Below are 6,217 nucleotides of genomic sequence, written 5' to 3' on the forward strand. Positions count from 1 at the left end.
GCTCCTCTCCTCCTCCGCCTCCACCTCCTCCTCCTCTTTCTCCTCCGCCAGGAGGCTGGGACTTGTAGTGCAGCGAGAGGCGAACTACAGCTCCCACAATGCCAGACAGTCCTCGGAGCCACTTGTTGCATCGATGTGTAAGTACCGAGTACTTGCTAAGCTCCGAGAAACCCATTCCAGAGGCTGGAAAGGTTCAGGCATTTCTACAAAGAGCAGAGGGATGCGGGGTGTCCCACCGGGAAGTGCTGGGGAGGAGGAAGGATGATGGCGGGAGTCCCTGCAGGAGGCCAGGCAATGCACTGAGCTCAGGGAGTTACTGGAACTCTGGCCAGGCTGCCACAGGTTTTGAGGAAGAGCCTTTCTTGGACTTTCACTTAAACTTTAGCACGATCTCCCTCGAAAGTAGCAACATGGGCATGAAAAATGCCAGGGGTCCTCTGGGCACGTGGTATCAACCAGCACTTAGTCCTTACCCCACCGTGCAGGAGGGTCAGGACAAAACCCCACGGAGATCTCCTGTTCTGAAGCACACAGAGTCGTTTTTTATTTGCCATAACTTTTCCCTCTAGCCTGGGTTGACCTTTGATGGAGTTGTTTCTGAAACATACTAGAGAAGCACAGCAACCTTGAAGTCCCTGTACAGGAACATTTTCACTCCTGTGAGCCACATTAGGACCATTCACAAGCACTTCAATCTCTCTCAAGCTGCAATCCCACAAAGAGGGATGAGAATTGCAGGTATTTACCCCTTTACTACTCACTCCAAGGTCAGGCCACAATTCGTAGAGAATAATCTTTTTATTTTCTCAACAGAAAAGCTGCCGCTGACTTCTCTTTTTTAATTCTGTGTATGACTGGCTTGCTTTTGCTGCCAACCTCTGATTCTGCTGTGATTTTCAAGGACTAGAAACATTTCCTTTTGTTCTCCCTGGGCCGGCACATCAGCCCTTGAACAATGGGGTGGGATTTCAACAAAGACTCTATTATCATTGCCCGGGCTTATCTCATCTCCGTGAGGCCTTACCTTTCTGTTCAGAGCAGGTGACTCGATTTTAAGAGCTGCACGTGGTTCTGTGCGGCGGTTCAGTGTTTTCTGCCAGCTGGCAACGATTTTTCCTGCAAGTTACCCATTTGAAAGGGTACATACACACATCTAGTGGGATATATATTTAGAGGGAATCAGACCTAAGCACTGCTCTCTTCCATGATGCAAGAAGGGTAAAACTGAAGGAGCAGCTGACTGAGCTTTGGGAGACATTACAAGAGCAGGTAGTGACAGGACAAGGGGGAATGGCTTTAAACTGATAGTAGGTTTAAATTAAATATTAGGGGAAAAATTTACTGTGAGGGTGGTGAAGCACTGGAACAGGTTGCCTAGAGAAGCTGTGGCTGCCCCAGTGTTTAAAGCCAGATTGGAAGGAGCTCTGGGCAACTTAGTCTAGTGGAAGGTGTCTGCCCACAGCAGGGGCTTGAAACGAGATGATCTTCAAGGTCTTTTCCAACCCAGGCCACTTCATGATTCTATGATGATTCTGTTCAGTATCCTAAGTATTTGACTGAAATGAAGAACAGTCACTAGGGTTTTGTGTTGACTTAGGAAGCCCAATACTGGGCTTCTCTCAAATCTCACTGTTGTGGGGAGTGTTAGTGCAGAAGTGTGGGATGATAAATCTGTTGTACACTCAGAGCAACCGCTGATAGCTTTGGCTTGAAAAACATCTTGCAGTGCCTGGGGAAACACAAACATTTCCACTTCCAGATAATGACCTTTCTGTTAGCAATTTATCTAAATCTGTTGGTGAGTTACAGGTCCAGTGAAAGCAGAAAATCTTTCATTTATGCTGTACTGAGCCTTGCCTGTGCACTAAAGATTGGTATTGGGCATTTTAGAAACGGATCTTCTGTGAATTTCAGCAACAACCAGCTCTGTTTGCAAACAGCTCAAAGTCCTTTTGTACAAGCCTGTTTTTGTCCCATGTCAAAGCTTCTCCAGAAGCCAACTCTCACCCTGTGTGCTTCAGTGCCAGGAGGTGTTTGAACCTGCTTTGAACAGACATTCCACCTGTCAAACAGCAACTAGGAGGTGTTAACCCCAACCAAAACCATGCTGAGGAACGGAGCAGCTCAGCCCTTTCAGGCTGTCAGGGCGACTGCGTGACTCCGGGTGCTGAATTCTGCATCTGAGGCTGAAATTACATGGTAGGAAAATTACATGGTAGCTGAGATAACAGCTTGCTGTTGACAAAAAGGGAAGAGCCTGCTCTTCACTGCCTTCAGTCACCATCCACACGCAGCCTGGCTACAGTTTATGCTGGTGCTGGCATTCCTATCACCCTGTGCTGATTCACCTTGCCATTAAGGCAAGAAAAGGCAGCTTCTTCTTACCAGGTGAGTGAGGTTGAATTGGGTCAGTCAAATTTAATATATCTCTCTGAAAGGGAGTTTTGTAACTGGCTTAAGCTGCCCTGTCTAAGACAGAAAAAAAAAAAAAAAAAAAAAGGAGCATTCCCACCTTATGGTCCATCACTTGCCAAGTTTTCCTGCTACTTCCATGTGTTGGCAGAGAGCTGCTCTTTCTGAAAGGTAAGGCAACCAAAAAAATCAAGGTCAGTTTTCCTTGACCTTTCCTGAGGAAGGTAGCAAGATCTATCAGTTGGGAGAGGGAAGGCTGTGGGACAGTCTTCCATGGCAGGCTTAACCCAGCCTAAACCAGCTGGAAAAGTGGATTCTAACCCGAGTGAAATCCTGGTGAAGGCACAGCCCCTCTGGGTGGCAGATGGGTTGATCCAATTAACTACTCCTCTCTCACTGATTAGGCATGAAACAGCTAAAATCCAAGATCCGTGATAGTAAAACTTCACTAACACACTGGTGAATCCAAGTGGAAGATGGAGATTTCCCAGACAAACTCTCTTTCTGCTTGGCAGGAGCACTCCAAGCCTGTCACATCCCTGCAATTTACATTCCTGCAACCTAATTTTTTGTCCTGCAAACTCCAGTTCAGTGACATTTCCTCTGAATAACGCCTGCCTCCCTGCTTGTCTCTGGATTGATCAGTCGGGTGAAGAATTACTCAGTTTTATTCTGCTTGTGAGAAGGCATCAGCAGACTTGCCGGTATGCTAATTACAGCATATGTAGATTTTGGGAGGTGTGGATTCTCCTGGAAAAGGGAGGCACTGGGAATGGCCCTGGGCACAGGGCAGCCACGAGGTGGCACGCTGGGCTTTCACTGCTGCGCCTTGCTCTCCCAGGAGCAAGTTATTCGGGAAAAGCAGGCAGATCTTCAGTGGAGTTATGTAAAACACCATTCCTGTTAGCATCCATCCATCCTGCAAGAGCAGGCTTTGATTTCCACATAAGTGGCTAGTTAGATTCGAAGTTATTGTCATATGACTGAAATAGATCTCTTATGTCAGTCAAAACAGAATGGAGGATGTGAGTCATGCTTTGCAAAAAGCAGGAAGTTTGGTTTTGTTGGCAAAAATTTTTAATACAGAGAGAAAATTATAGGGCTGCATTGCCATGTTTGTCATAAGGATTTGAGAATAACGTTGTCCATCCCTTGGAGAAATGTTTCCAAAACAAGAAAAATAAGAGCATTTGCATTCTGATTATTATTCATTATTCCTCGGTGCCACGGAATCTAGGAGGAGTCTAGAAGGAAACTGTACTCTGGTGAGAAGTGCCAGATCCTCCCCAAAATAAAAGGCTGCGATTGGGAGGCTGCTGCTCTGGGGCGGGGGTGGGAGGGAACGCGAGAGAATGAGGTCATGCTCGGGGTGGTTGTTGTTCTGCCTGAAGTGTGATAAACCTTCGTGACCCAGCACAAAGGTACAGGTGCTAGTCTAGTCGTGCAATATCCCGATATTCTGGAAGTTTCTGGGGTCTGTGGTTGTCTCTGAGTCCCTCAAATAAGTGGTGGGACAAGAGATAAGTTACTGTAAAAAGCATGGCAAGGAATCAGCTTTTCTTCATTGTCTAGGAATATAATGGGAGTTTAAAATTTAACTAAATTTACCCTTCAACATGACTGTTCAAAACATCACCATGCAAAAAAAAAAAAAATGGATTTAAATGGAGACAGGTGCAGGGGAGGGCAAGTCAGAGCAGAGAGCCAAATGTGTAAGGGAAGAATAAAAGCCTTTGGCTTGGTTTGCCTAGAGAAACAAGGAATTTGATTACTCTTTATAAACATATGAACGGTAGACACTCAAGAGAGAGGAGTTATCTAAATAAAGAAAATAGTAGCACAAGAACATATGGGTACAGTAATAGAATGTCATTTAAGTTACTAAAAATGACATGTGCCATTTGGCAGGTGGCACAGGGTAAATTCTTTTGGACTTTGTTATAATGAGGGAAGTAAAAAAACCCAAAGAAAGGTCCCTGGATTGCAATTCAGTGGTTGGCTGGGGAGGGGTGTTTGTGACCTGCGTTTGCATACACCTGGTGCTCTAAAAGAGCTATATTTCCAAATCATCAGAAAACAAGAGTGCAAGCAGGAGGAAAAAAATTAGGTACCAGTCTAAAAATGACAATTATGAGCTCTTTTTAAAGAATTCATTGGGCAATCAAAGAGCCACAACTTCAAGAGAGAAAAAACATTGACAACTCTTGTTTTATTAATGGACTGGAGAGTGTGAGTAAAATTAAAAAGAAATAGCCAAAATGGAGAAAGCAGGAAATAAGGAAGTGTTGGTATAAATGAGAAGCTGTGAGAAGCTGAGTAGTTATTGGAAGTGAAGCACATCAAAGGAAATCCATAGCTGGCAAGGCTAAATCCCAGAAAACCCTAGAAGTGAATGGTACAGGCCCATTACTAGATGGACATGATTAAAATGTCAATAACAATGCAGAAGTGTTCATTGAACATTTATGATCTGTGTTTGTAAAGAAGCAGGAAGATACATGTGTGGGGGGTCACCTGACAGTGATGTGATTCATTTCAGTGCATTAGTGACCAGTGGAGCTCTTGTCTTCCAGGGATAACTGTGGCCCAGGAGGTTGGAAACAGCTGACTGCAGACTTGTGTGTTGACATTCCTCATCAGTGAGCCTTGATTGACCAGGGCAATTCTAGGAGGCTAAAAAAGTGCCAGGCTGGTGCCTGTCTTCAGGAGAGGAGGCTGCATGATATGGAGGAAATGTAGATTTAATAACATCAGATCTGTGAATAATGTTCTGGATAAACACCAAAAAAGGGTGTTATGTCACTCATTAAAGAATTAGTAATGCCAGTCAGAGGTCTAATAGAAATCTCATTTCATGCTTCTAAAAGACAACAAATAATTCAATTTCCTGCAAAAGGAAGGAAAGCTGTAATAAACTTTTAAAAGCATTTTTACTTAGAACTGCACAATATTTTAATTAAACAGGGTAATAAAGCATCAGTGAAGAATACATTAAACACTGGTCACAGAGATTATTTTTTTATAAGTGGTTATAAATCACTATTGAATAAGGCAATGTCTAATAGGACCCTTCAGGATCATATGTGCTGTACTACACACATACGTAATCAATATTTTCATTAGTCATTTGGAAGTAAATACAAAATCAGCCCTAATCCAATTTGCAGATGACATCCTCATCAGTTGGGTGGTACCATCAGGATCACGAAGGACTGTTCTTCAAAATATGGTAAACTGGGTCTGGAAAAAACGGGGGGAAAACTAACCCTGAAGGGGACAATTATATGTATCATTTATATCAAGTATACAATGAACAGGGACTCACAGAATGACTCGGGTTGGAAGGGACCTCAAAGACCATCTCGTTCCAGCCCATGCCATGTGCAGGGACACCTTCCACCAGCCCGGGTTCCTCTGAGCCCCATCCAGCCTGGCCTGTCCTGGAACACTTCCAGGGACGGGGCATTCACAATTTCCCAGGACAGATCTGTGAACACATGGAGGGAACACGACTTTAAGGTACCGCAGGGGCTTCCTGGGGCTGCTAACACACCTGGCCAAAGTGCTGGGGTTAGTGGTCCTGGGGCTGTGTGTGCTGGGGTGGGGGGCCACAGAAAGCCCTCACAAAGATGAGGTGACCTGGGGTCAGCACAGGGCCCATTTCGGTACCAGGGTTAGGGTTACGTGTACCGCCCAAACAGCCGGGGGGGGCACCACCGAATGACAGAATCAAATCGGCTGGACAAGACCTGTAAGCTGACCGAGTCCCCGGTCTGTCCCATAGCCCCAGGGCGCTCAGCGCCGT

This window comes from Geospiza fortis, unplaced genomic scaffold (assembly GCF_000277835.1).
Source record: "Geospiza fortis unplaced genomic scaffold, GeoFor_1.0 scaffold125, whole genome shotgun sequence".
Classification (NCBI taxonomy): Eukaryota; Metazoa; Chordata; class Aves; order Passeriformes; family Thraupidae; genus Geospiza; species Geospiza fortis.